This window comes from Gopherus flavomarginatus, chromosome 5, assembly GCF_025201925.1.
Source record: "Gopherus flavomarginatus isolate rGopFla2 chromosome 5, rGopFla2.mat.asm, whole genome shotgun sequence".
NCBI lineage: Eukaryota > Metazoa > Chordata > Testudines > Testudinidae > Gopherus > Gopherus flavomarginatus.
In genome coordinates, this window is record NC_066621.1 from 7,128,694 (window position 1) to 7,141,137 (window position 12,444).

Genomic DNA, 12,444 nt, shown 5'->3' on the forward strand with positions numbered 1-12,444 from the left:
CCGACACCACTCTAGGAACAGTGACTCCTGTAGCCTCTCCCGACATCGCGCCTCGAGATCTCGGTCGACCTCCCGACACCGCTCCGGTCATAGGTCCTGACCTCGTTCCCGGTACCAGTACGCCTCCCAGTACCGGTCCCCGGTGCCTAGTACGGCAAGGCACGATGGAGACAGAGACTCTGCCCCGGGGTTTTCAGCACCTCCATGGCCATCCAGACACGCATCAGTGTCGTCCCACATGGACGGCTCTTAGGCTCAGGACCATGATTCTGATGTGCCCACCAGAGTCTTCCTTGAGACCCAGGCCCAGGGCCACGGACCCTATCAGTGGTCTTTATGGACACCCTGGGTGTACCACCAGGTCCAAGGCGTACCAGTAGTTCCGTCCCGCTCTGTCTCATCAGAGCACTGAGTGCTGGAGACGACGGTTAGCCATCCCCCTCCTACTAATGCAGATGAAGCCCCAGTTCACCCACCGGCTTCTCCAGATGAGAGGGTGGCACGAACATCCTCCTTGGGCCCTCCTCCAATCGACCTGAGAGCCCATCAGGACCTCCTAAGGAGGGTAGCACTCAAGGTGAACCTCCAGGTGGAGGAGGTCCCGGAGGTAGAGGACCCGGTAGTGGACATTCTATCAGCGGATGCCCATTCTAGAGTGGCCCTACCGTTTATTCGAACCATCCAGGCAAATACCGGTACTATATGGCAGCCCCCAGCCTCTACCCCTCCTGCGGCCAGGGGAGTCGAGCGTAAATATATGGTGCCCTCTAAAGGGTATGAGTACTTGTATGTCCATCCTCCTCCCTGCTCATTAGTTGTCCAGTCCGTTAATGAGAGGGAACGCCATGGCCAGCAGGCGCCAGCCCCGAACTCAAAGGAGGCTAGGCGAATGGACCTACTCGGCTGCAAGGTGTACTCGGCAGGGGCCCTACAGCTCCGGGTGGCAAATCAACAAGCCCTGCTTAGCTGCTATAATTATAACACCTGGGTGGAGGTGGGTAAGTTTATGGAGCTTCTCCCTCAAGACTCCCGCCAAGAGTTCGCTGCCCTCTTGGAGGAAGGGAAAAAGGTGGCCAGAACTTCCCTCCAGGTTGCGTTGGATGCAGCAGACTCAGCAGCCAGGACTCTGGCCTCAGGTGTTGCCATGAGGCGCATCTCATGGCTTCAGGTTTCAAGCCTCCCACCGGAGCTGCAGTATAGCATTCAGGACTTACCATTTGATGGTAAAGGCCTCTTCGCGGAAAAGGCTGACCCCAGGCTGCAAAGCCTGAAGTACAACAGGGTCATAATGCGCTCTCTCTGCATGCATACGCCGGTAACCCAACACAGGCTTTTCCGTCCCCAGCCTCCCCGCCCATACTCTGTGCCTAGACAAAGACAGGACTTTGGCAGGCGGCGCGGCCGAGGTGGTAGCAGACGACCGTTAGGACCCCAAGGGGGCCAAAATCACAGTCCCTCGAAACCATCAACGGGACCAAAGACGAACATTTGAAGGTGTGCCCAAGGGCCAACCCTGTCACTCTTCAGGGACCCTGCTCACGAGCAATTCCTCTTACAAGAAGTGCAGACGCTCCACGCCGTAGGAGCTATAGAGGAGGTACCGATGGACGAAAGGGGCAAGAGGTTTTACTCCCATTATTTCCTAATCCCCAAGTCAAAGGGCGGCCTCAGCCCTATCCTAGACCTGTGAGGGCTCAACCAGTTTACGATAAAGTTGAAGTTCCACATGGTATCCCTGGGGACCCTTATCCCGTCTTTGGATCCTGGAGATGGATATGCCGTCCTTGATATGAAGGACGCGTTCTTTCACATCACCATGTTTCCTCCACACAGGCGATACCTACGCTTTGTAGCCAACCGTTAGTACTTCCAGTTTACGGTCCTGCCGTTTGGCCTTTCTACAGCCCCAAGGTTATTGACAAAGTGTATGGCCGTAGTCACCGCCTACCTCCGTTCACGTTGGATACACATTTTTCCATATCTGGACAATTGGCTCATCCGAGGGGCCTCCGAGAGCCGCAGTTTCAGGTGATGGCAACAATTATCCGAAGTCTAGAAAATTTCCCAACGACCTCGGCTCGCACTTGTCGGTCTCCTGGGTCACTTGGCTGCCTGCACGTTTGTAACCAAACACGCCAGGCTCCGCCTCCGTCCTCTCCAAGTTTGGCTCAACTCGGTATACCGCCCGGGCAGGGACCTGATGGACACGATAGTCACCATTCCCTCGAGCACCCTACGCTCCTTAGAATGGTGGCTAACTCCCTCTCTGGTGTGTGCAGGGATGTCGTTCCATCCGCTGCAGCCCTCAATGTCCCTGATGACGGACGCATCATCTCTTGGCTGGGGTGCTCACCTCGGCTAACAGGGAGGGACACGGTCCTCCCCCCTTTGTCAGGAGGCCATCCAACTCTGGGACTTTTGCATATCCCCCTCGATAGATCTGGCAGTGTTCATTCTCCCAGGCATTTGGAACACCCTGGCGGATCGACTTAGCAGATCTTTCCTGTCTCACGAGTGGTCCATCCACCCCGATGTTATGCATTCTGTTTTCCAGAAGTGGGGATTTCCCCCCATAGACCTATTCGCTTCTTGCGAGAACAGGAAATGCCAGATGTTCTGCTCCTTCCAAGGTCTCACCCCGGGATCGATCTCGGACACTCTCCTGATGCCGTGGAAGAGCCAGCTCCTCTATGCCTTCCCACCATTCCCGCTGGTTCACAAGCTCCTGCTGAAACTCCGCAGGGGCAGAGCGCACATCATTATGATCGCTCCAGCGTGGCCAGTCAGCACTGGTACACCACGTTGCTCGACCTGTCGATAGCCAACCCAATTACCCTGCCGCTCCACCTAGTCCTCATAACTCAGGACCATGGCAGGCTTCGCCACCTGGCCCTGCAGGCTCTTCACCTCATGGCCTGGCTGCTGCGTGGCTAATCCAGTCAGAGTTACGTTGCTCTGAATCAATACGACAGGTTCCCCTGGGTAGCAGGAGACCTGCCACCTGGTCAACGTACCTGGCTGAATGGAAGTGTTTCTCCTACTGGTGTGAAACGCTTAATCTTACTCCCACTGAGGTCTCGATCTCCTCTATTTTGGACGACCTCTGGTCTCTCAAACAGCAGGGCCTCGCAGTATCGTCACTGAGGATACACTTGGCAACCATCTCTACCTTCCACCCAGGTGAAGGTGGTCATTCCGTGTTCTCACACCCTATGGTTTCGAGGTTCCTCAAGGACTTGGAGCACTTATACCCTCAAGTACGCCGCCCAGCCCTGACCTGGGACCTCAACCTGGTTTTAACCAGACTTCGGTCTCCCCCATTCGAGCCATTAGCAACCGGCTCACTGCTATACCTGTCTTGGGAGACAGCTTTCCTCATAGCCATTACATTGGCCAGATGAGGCTCTGAGCTTAGGAGTCTTACGGTGGATCTGCCATACGCTGTGTTCCACGGGGACGGGGTGCGGTTGCAACCACACCCGGCTTTCCTACATAGGGTGGTTTCGGCCTTTCATGTTGGCCAGGACATCTTTCCCCCAGTCATCTTCCCGAAGCCACGCTCAAAGTGATGGGAGCAACAATTGCACTCCTTGGACGTCCGTAGAGCGCTCGCATTTTGTATTGAGCGGACAAAACCATTTCATAAAACGCCCCAACTCTTTGTCGCAGTAACAGACCAAATGAGAGGCCTACCGGTTTCCCCTCATGGGATCTCATCTTGGGTGATGGCGTGCATCTGCACTTGTTATGATTTGGCTCATATTTCCCCAAGCCACATCACCGTGCATTCTACCAGGGCTCGGGCTTCATCTGCCGCCTTCCTGGCTCGTGTACCTATCCAGGAGATGTGTCGTGCAGCTACCTGGTCCTCAGTCCACAACTTTCCTTCATGTTATGCTCTGGTTCAACAGTCAAGAGATGATGCAGCCTTTGACTCAGCAGTTTTGCATTCTGCCACATCTCACTCCAACCCCACCGCCTAGGTAAGGCTTGGGAAATCACCTAACTGGAATGGATATGAGCAAGCACTCGAAGAAGAAAACACGGTTACTCACCTTTGTAACTGTTGTTCTTCTAGATGTGTTGCTCATATCCATTCCAAACCCGCCCTCCTTCCCCACTGTTGGAGTAGCCGGCAAGAAGGAACTGAGGGGTGGTTGGGTCAGCTGGGGTATATATCCGGTGCCATGGCGGTGCCACTCCAGGGGGCACCCAGCCTACCCACCGAGTGTTGCTAGGGTAAAAATCTTCTGACAAACATGCACACGGCGTGCACACACCTAACTGGAAAGGATATGAGCAACACATCTCGAAGAACAACAGTTACACAGGTGAGTAACCATCTTTTATTTCATAGACTCAGAGAGTCCAAGCCCAGAAGGGACCACCGTGATCATCTAGTCTGACCTCCTGGGTAACGCAGCCAGGGAGCTTCCCAAAATCAATCCCAGAGCGGAGCTTGTAGGGAAACTGCCCATCTTGAATTAAAAATTGTCAGTGATGGAGAATCTACCCGGACCCTTACTAAATTGTTCCGATGGGTAATTACCCTCCCTGTTAAACATTTACACCTTGTTTCCCAGCTGAATTTGTCTAGTTTCAACTTCCAGCCATTGGATTAGCTTAGACCTGTCTCTGCTAGAATGAGGAGCTCATTGCTAAATATTTGTTCCCCATGTAGATACTTAGCGACTGTGATCAAGTCGCTCCTTAACCTTCTCTTTGTTAAACTATATTGAATGCCTTCAGTCTACCACTATAACTTTTCTTTTCTTTTCTTTTCAAGTTTTTGTTATTTTTTTAGAAAAAATGTATAGAAAAAACAAACATCACAAAACATACGTAAACTTCTCATAATATATTAACCATTTGCTGCCTAACTGTTGTGATACAGCAGACATTTAATAAGGCAGGTTTTCTAATCCTTTAATCATTCTTGGGGCTCTTCTCTAACCCCTCTCCAATTTCCCACCGTCTGTTGGAGGTTTGCCATTCCAGGAGAACCAGGGCCATAGCTGGTTCGTTCATGAAGTCTGAGGAGATCACAAGGCAGTGTGGTGGCAGGTTGACCCAGGGAGTCCTGAGATACAGCCAAAAAATATCTTGTCTTAAAGTTGACTTGTTTTGTCAGGGTTTTTTTTGGTAGCTAGCTGGAGATCAAACCAGAGTTGAGATCACCACACCAGGATCTCAAATGCTCTAGAGTTACCCCAACTGAGTGCACGGTACCCTCAGCACAGAGAAATCGCATTACAATGTTATGAGTGAAAGGGTTTGGTTCTCCAGCTAAGTGCATGCCTAGCAGGGCTAAGACCACGCCCACACTTACAAGCTTACAATGGCACAGCTGCCTGTACCAACACTGCTGTGCCACTGTCAGAGCGCTCATGTAACCGTGTTATGCCAACAGGAGAGAGCTCGTCATAAAACCAGCTCAACGAGCAGCGGTAACATTGTTGGCAGGATAGCATCTCCCGGCGCCGCAGTGCTTTGCACACGAGTGCTCCTGCCAGCAACAGTTATGTCGTTCGGGGTGTGTGTGTGTGTGTTTTTTTCACACCCCTGAGTGACAGAAGTTTAGCCAACATAAATACTAGAGTAGGCATGGCCTAAATGGATAGTGCCGTGCGTTTGCGGAGAGAGCGGCTAAAGGGGTGGAAATGTGGCTGTGCTCTGCTGTATGTGAGCGGCTCAAGGGAGAACTGTTGTGGCTGCTAAATCTCAGTGTCACCCAGGTGCTATGAGTTCAGCTCTGCCCTGGGCAGAAATCTGAACTGAAGAAAGGAGGCACCTTGCTGCAAGATGGGCACAGGGTTTTGACTGGAGGGGGGCGGGGGAATGTAATTGGAAGGCTGCTAAATATTCAGAAGGCATTGGCACTATTTTTGATCCCCCCCCAAAACATGCAAAGGTTGGCTGGGAGGTGATTGGAGGTGGAGGAATAAGTGGGAATAGTGGGACAGGATTTGGGATTCAGTGAAGAGAGGGACTCTAGGAAGGGGGATACATAGAGCTGGATGGGTAGGAGAGAGTTGGGGGGTCAGGGGAGGGGAGAGGAGGGGGTTAGGTGGAGGTGGAAGGGAGGGGTCAGGCACTGGGATTGTGGACATGGGAGTGCGCGATAGGGGGCTGGAGGAGAATAGCATGCTAGCGACACAACGTTTGGAAATGAGGCAGACCGGATGTGCTTCTCAGATCTGGACCCAGATGTCCACGTGTGTGCTGGCAGGAATATTACATCTACATGACAAGATGGAAAAAACTACTAGGGGAGAGGCTGTTCTAGATTTGATTTTGACAAATAGTTGAGAATTTGAAAGTGGAAGGGAGCTTGGGTGAAAGTGACCATGAAATGGTAGAATTCATGATTCTACAGAATGATAGGAGAGAGAACAGCACAATAAAGACAGTGGATTTCAAGAAGGTGACTTTAGCAAACTCAGGGAGTTGGTAGGTAACATCCCATGGGAAGCAAGTCTAAGGGGAAAAACAATAGAAGACAGTTGGCAGTTTTTCAAAGAGACATTATTAAGGGCACAAGAGGAAACTATCCCACTGCGTAGGAAAGCTAGGAAGTCTGGCAAGAGACCATCCTGGCTTAACCAGGAGATCTTCAATGATCTACAACTCAAAAAAGAAAGAGTCCTACAAAAAGTGGAAATTTGGTCAAATTACAAAGGATGAAAATAAACAAATAACACAAGTGTGTAGGGACAAAATTAGAAAAGCCAAGGCACAAAATGAGATCAAACTGGCTAGGGACATAAAAGGAAACAAGAAAACCTTCTACAAATACATTAGAAGCAAGAGGAAGGACAGGGTAGGCCCTGTTACTCAATGAGGGGGGAAAAACAATAACAGAAAATGTGGAAATTACTTTTATTTTTTGGTTTTCACCAAGAAGGTTGGTGGTGATTGGACGTCTAAAATAATGAATGCCAATGAAAATGAGGTAGGATCAGAGTCTAAAATAAAGAAAGAACAAGTCAAAAATTACTTAGACAAGTTAGATGTCTTCAATTCACCAGGACCTAGTGAAATGCATCCTAGAATACTGAAGGAGCCGACTGAGGAGATATTTGAGCCATTAGCAATTATCTTTGAAAAGTCATGGAAGATGGGAGACATTCCAGATGATTGGAAAAGGGCAAATCTAGTGCCCATCTATAAAAAGGAAATAAGGACAACCGGGGGAATTACAGACCAGTCAGCTTCACTTCTGTACCCAGAGAGATAATGGAGCAAATAATTAAGCAATAAGTTTATAAACATCTGGAAGATAATAAAGTGATAAATAGTAGTCAGCATGGATTTGCCAAGAACAAATCAGGTCAAACCAACCTGATCGCTTTCTTTGACAGGGTAACAAGCCTTGTTGATAGGGGGGAAGAGGTAGAAGTGGTATATCTTGAGCTTAGTAAAGCTTTTGATACTGTCTCCCACGATCTTCTCATAAACCAACTATAGAAATACAACCTAGCTGGAGCTACTGTAAGGTGGGTGCATAACTGGCTGGAAAATCATTCCTGGAGTAGTTATCAGTGGTTCACAGTCATGCTGGAAGTCGTAATGAGTGGGGTCCCTCAGGGACTGGTTCTGGGTCCGGTTCTGTTCAATATCTTCATCAATGATTTAGATAATGGCATAGAAAGTATAAAGTTTGCAGACGATACCAAGCTGGGAGGAGTTGCAAGTGCTTTGGAGGATAGGATTAAAATTCAAAATGATCTGGACAAACTAGAGAAATGGTGTCAAGGTTGTATCCTCACTCTGATCCTTAGCGTCCAAAAGATGGGGTATCTGCATGAACCCCTCTAAGCCTAATTACTAGCTTAGAAATGATAGAGCTGCCACCACCCAAAAACATAGTGTTTTGGGACACTTTCTGACTCCCCAAACTCTTCCCTGGGGATCCCAAGACCCAAACCTCTTGGATCTTAACACAAGGAAAGTAAACCCTTTCCCCCACCATTGCCCCTCCCAGGCATCCCCTCCCTGGGTTATCCTGGAGAGACTATACAGATTCAAGCTCCGGAATCTAAAACAAAGAAGAAATTCGCCTTCCCCCCTCCTCTTTTCCCCCTCACCACTCCCTGAGAGAGAGACAGATTCCTAACACAGAGAGAAATCAGGCTTTTCCTCCCCTCTTCTCTCCTTTCTCCCACCAATTCCCTGGTGAGTGCGAACCCCCTCCCCTTGAGCCTTAGACAAGGGAGAAATCAATCAGGTTCTTAAAAAGAAAAGCTTTTAATAAAAGAAAGAAAAAGTAAAAAATTATCTCTGTAATATCAAGATGAAAAAATGTTACAGGGTCTTTCAGCTTATAGAGAATAGAGAGAATCCTCCCCCCAGCACAATACAAGTTGCAGCAAACAGAAATACAATCCTTCTAGCAGAATACACATTTGCAATAAAGAAAATAATCAAAAGACTAAACCGCCTTTCTAACTAGCACTTACAAAATTTAGCAGAAGAGACTTTTTCAGAAAGATTGGAGGAGCCTGGATGCATGTCTGGCCTCTCCTAGCCCCCAGAGAGAACAAAAAAAAAAAAACAAACCCAAAAAACACAAACAAAGGCTTCCCTCCACCGAGATTTGAAAGTATCTTGTCTCCTGATCGGTCCACTGGTCAGGTGTTCCAGGTTTACTGAGCTAGTTAACCCTTTACAGGTAAAAGAGACATTAACCCTTAACCATCTGTTTATGACACGCCCCCCAAATCGCAGACAGTGGGGAACCTCACTGGCAGTGATTTCTTCCTAGAACTTTAGAATAAACAGATTAATACAACACATGTATCTTTACATATACTAAGTATGTAAACTACAAGACTTTCTACATTTGAAGGACAATTCTTAGCCAGTTGATTCTGGGAAACTTTCACGGGAGAGTGCATCAGCTACTTTGTTAGAAGCTCCTGAAATGTATTGAATTTTAAAATCAAAATTTTGGAGAGCTAAACTCCATCGAAGCAGTTTTTTGTTGTTTCCCTTGGCAGTATGAAGCCATTTTAGTGCAGCATGGTCGGTTTGTAGCTGGAACCGCCACCCCCAAACAAATGGGCATAACTTTTCCAGGGCGTATACAATGGCGTAGCATTCCTTTTCACTGATGGACTAGTGGCTTTCCCTCTTAGACAGTTTCTTGCTGAGAAACACGACAGGATGGAAGTTGTGATCCGGTCCTTCCTCCGTTAGAACTGCTCCTACACCACGCTCAGATGCATCTGTGGTTACTAGGAATGGTTTGTTAAAGTCCGGGGCCCTTAGCACAGGGTCAGACATGAGCGTCGCCTTAAGCTGGGTAAAGGCCGTCTGACACTCATCAGACTTAACTGCATTCGGCTGGGTCTTTTTGGTCAGGTCGGTCAGTGGGGCAGCGATTTGGCTGTAGTGTGGTACAAATTGCCTCTAATACCCGGCCAAGCCTAAGAAGGATTGGACTTGTTTCTTTGACTTTGGGACAGGCCACTTTTGGATAGCATCCACCTTGGCCTGTAGGGGGTTTATGGTTCCTCGACCCACCTAGTGTCCCAGGTAAGTCACTCTGTTTTGGCCTATTTGACACTTCTTGGCCTTAACAGTTAGTCCTGCCTGCCTGATGCGCTCAAAGACTTTTTCCAGGTGTTCTAGGTGTTTGGGCCATGAATTAGAAAAAATGGCCACATCATCGAGGTAGGCAACTGCATATTCTCCCAATCCTGCTAGTAGACCATCTACCAGCCTTTGGAAGGTGGCGGGTGCATTTTGCAGCCCGAAAGGAAGCACATTAAATTCATACACCCCAGCATGGGTGATGAATGCTGACCTCTCTTTGGCAGGTTCATCTAGCGGTACTTGCCAGTACTCCTTGGTTAAGTCTATTGTAGATATGAACTGGGCATGTTCCAACTTCTCCAATAGCTCATTGGTGCGTGGCATTGGTTAGTTGTCTGGATGAGTTACCGCATTTAGCTTACGGTAGTCGACGCAAAAGCGTATTTCCCCATCTGGTTTGGGTACCAGAACCACTGGAGATGCCCATGCACTGGTAGATGAGCGGATTATACCCATCTGTAGCATGTTTTGGATCTCCCGTTCTATAGCAGCTTGGGCATGAGGAGATACCCGGTAGGGTGGGGTTCTAATTGGGTGAGTATTACCTGTGTCAATGGAGTGGTATGCCCGTTCAGTCCGTCCTGGGGTGGCTGAGAACAATGGGGCGAAGCTAGTGCACAGCTCCTTGATGTGTTGCCGCAGCAGACATTCCAGGGTTGTGGAGAGGTTCACCTCTTCCATGCCACTGTCACTTTTTCCTTCGTAGTAGACATCTTCAGGCCACTCAGCATCATCTCCTCCCTGGGCTGTAAACTGACAAACCTGTAAGTCTCTGGAATAAAAGGGCTTGAGAGAATTAATATGGTACACTCTGGGCTTTAGGGAGGAATTGGGAAATGCTGTGAGGTAGTTAACAGCTCCCAGGCGCTCTTGGACCGCGAATGGCTCTTCCCATGATGCTTCCATCTTATGGGCCTGTTGCGCCTTCAAGACCATAACCTGGTCTCCTACCTTGAAGGAACGCTCTCTGGTATGTCTGTCATACCAGGCCTTTTGCTCTTTTTGAGCATCCTTTAGGTTTTCTTTAGCAAGGGCTGAAGAGTGTCAGAGGGTGCTTTGTAGGTTGCTTACAAAGTCCAGAATGTTAGTTCCTGGAGAAGGCGTAAACCCCTCCCATTGCTGCTTCACCAACTGTAATGGCCCCTTAACCTCGTGGCCATACACAAGTTCAAACGGTGAAAACCCTAAACTTGGAGGTGGTACAGCCCTGTAGGCAAAAAGCAACTGCTGCAACACTAGGTCCCAGTCATTGGAGTGTTCATTCACGAATTTACGTATCATGGCCCCCAAAGTTCCATTGAACCTTTCCACCAGGCCATTGGTTTGATGGTGGTACGGGGTGGCAACCAAGTGCTTCACCCCATGAGTTTCCCACAGATCTTCCATGCTTCCTGCCAGGAAATTAGATCCTGAATCTGTAAGGATGTCGGAGGGCCAAGCTACCCTGGCAAAAATGTCTGTTAGGGTCCGGCACACAGTGTTAGCCTTGGTGTTGCTTAGAGCTACTGCTTCCGGCCATCCGGTAGCAAAGTCCATGAAAGTCAGTACATACTGCTTTCCTCTGGGGGTCTTTTTTGGGAAAGGACCCAGAATATCCACAGCTACTTGCTGAAATGGGACCTCAATTATGGTGAGTGGCTGGAGAGGGGCCTTGACCTGGTCTTGTGGCTTTCCCACTCTTTGGCACACCTCACAAGACTGGACATACTTGGCAATGTCCTTGCCCATCCCCTCCCAGTGGAAGGACTTCCCCAACCTGTCTTTGGTTCTGTTCACCCCAGCATGGCCACTGGGATGATCATGGGCTAAGCTTAAGAGCTTCCCCCGCTACTTAGTTGGAACCACCAACTGTTTTTGCGGATGCCAGTCTTCTTGGTGTCCACCAGAAAGAGTCTCCTTGTATAAAAGTCCTTGTTCTACAACAAACCGGGATTGGTTAGAAGAGCTGAGAGGCGGTGGGGTGCCGCCGCCCAAGCTTTCTGAAGGCTGTCATCTGCTTCCTGCTCAGTCTGGAACTGTTCCCTTGAGGCTGGAGACACCAGTTCTTCCTTAGACTGTGGACTTGGGCTTGGTCCCTCTGGAAGCGATGTAGGTGATGGGGTTGTTTTCGTGGCTGGTGAACCACTCTCCACTGGTGCACCAGGTGGTATTTCAGGCTCTGGCTGAGCCTCTTGGGTATGGTTGTCTGCTGCTTTTGCCAGTTCAGGCTCACTGGTGCCCTCTGGCATTGGGGTTGAAGATGGGTTTGCAAGCGCTGGCGTCAGTGCTGGCCATGATTCTGGTGCTGGTTGCTTTTCCAGTTCCGGGTCTGGGACTGGAGGCACTGTGGCTGTTGCAGTCATTGGCAGGGGATCCGGGTCCACTACCTCTGTCTGGGTCTCTGCTAACACAGACGGGGCCTTTGTGGACAGTTCAGGAATAGGGATGGGTTTGGAAGCTTGCCTGGCTTGGCTGCGTGTAACCATTCCCACCCTCTTGGCCCACTTTACCTGGTTGGCCAAGTCTTCCCCCAGTAGCATGGGGATGAGATAATTGTGATAGACTGCAAAAGTCCACATTCCTGACCAGCCTTTGTACTGGACAGGCAGTTCAGCTGTAGGCAAGTCTACAGCTTTTGACATGAAGGGGTAAATTGTCACTTGGGCCTTTGGGTTGATGAATTTGGGGTCCACTAAGGATTGGTGGATAGCTGACACTTGGGCCCCTGTGTCTCTCCATGCGATAACCTTCTTTCCGCTCACTCTCAAATTTCCCTTCGCTCCGAGGGTATTTGAGAGGCATCTGGGCCTGGGGATCTTTGGTGTGATGGTGGTGTAATGAACTGCACTCGGTTGGGGTTCTTGGGGC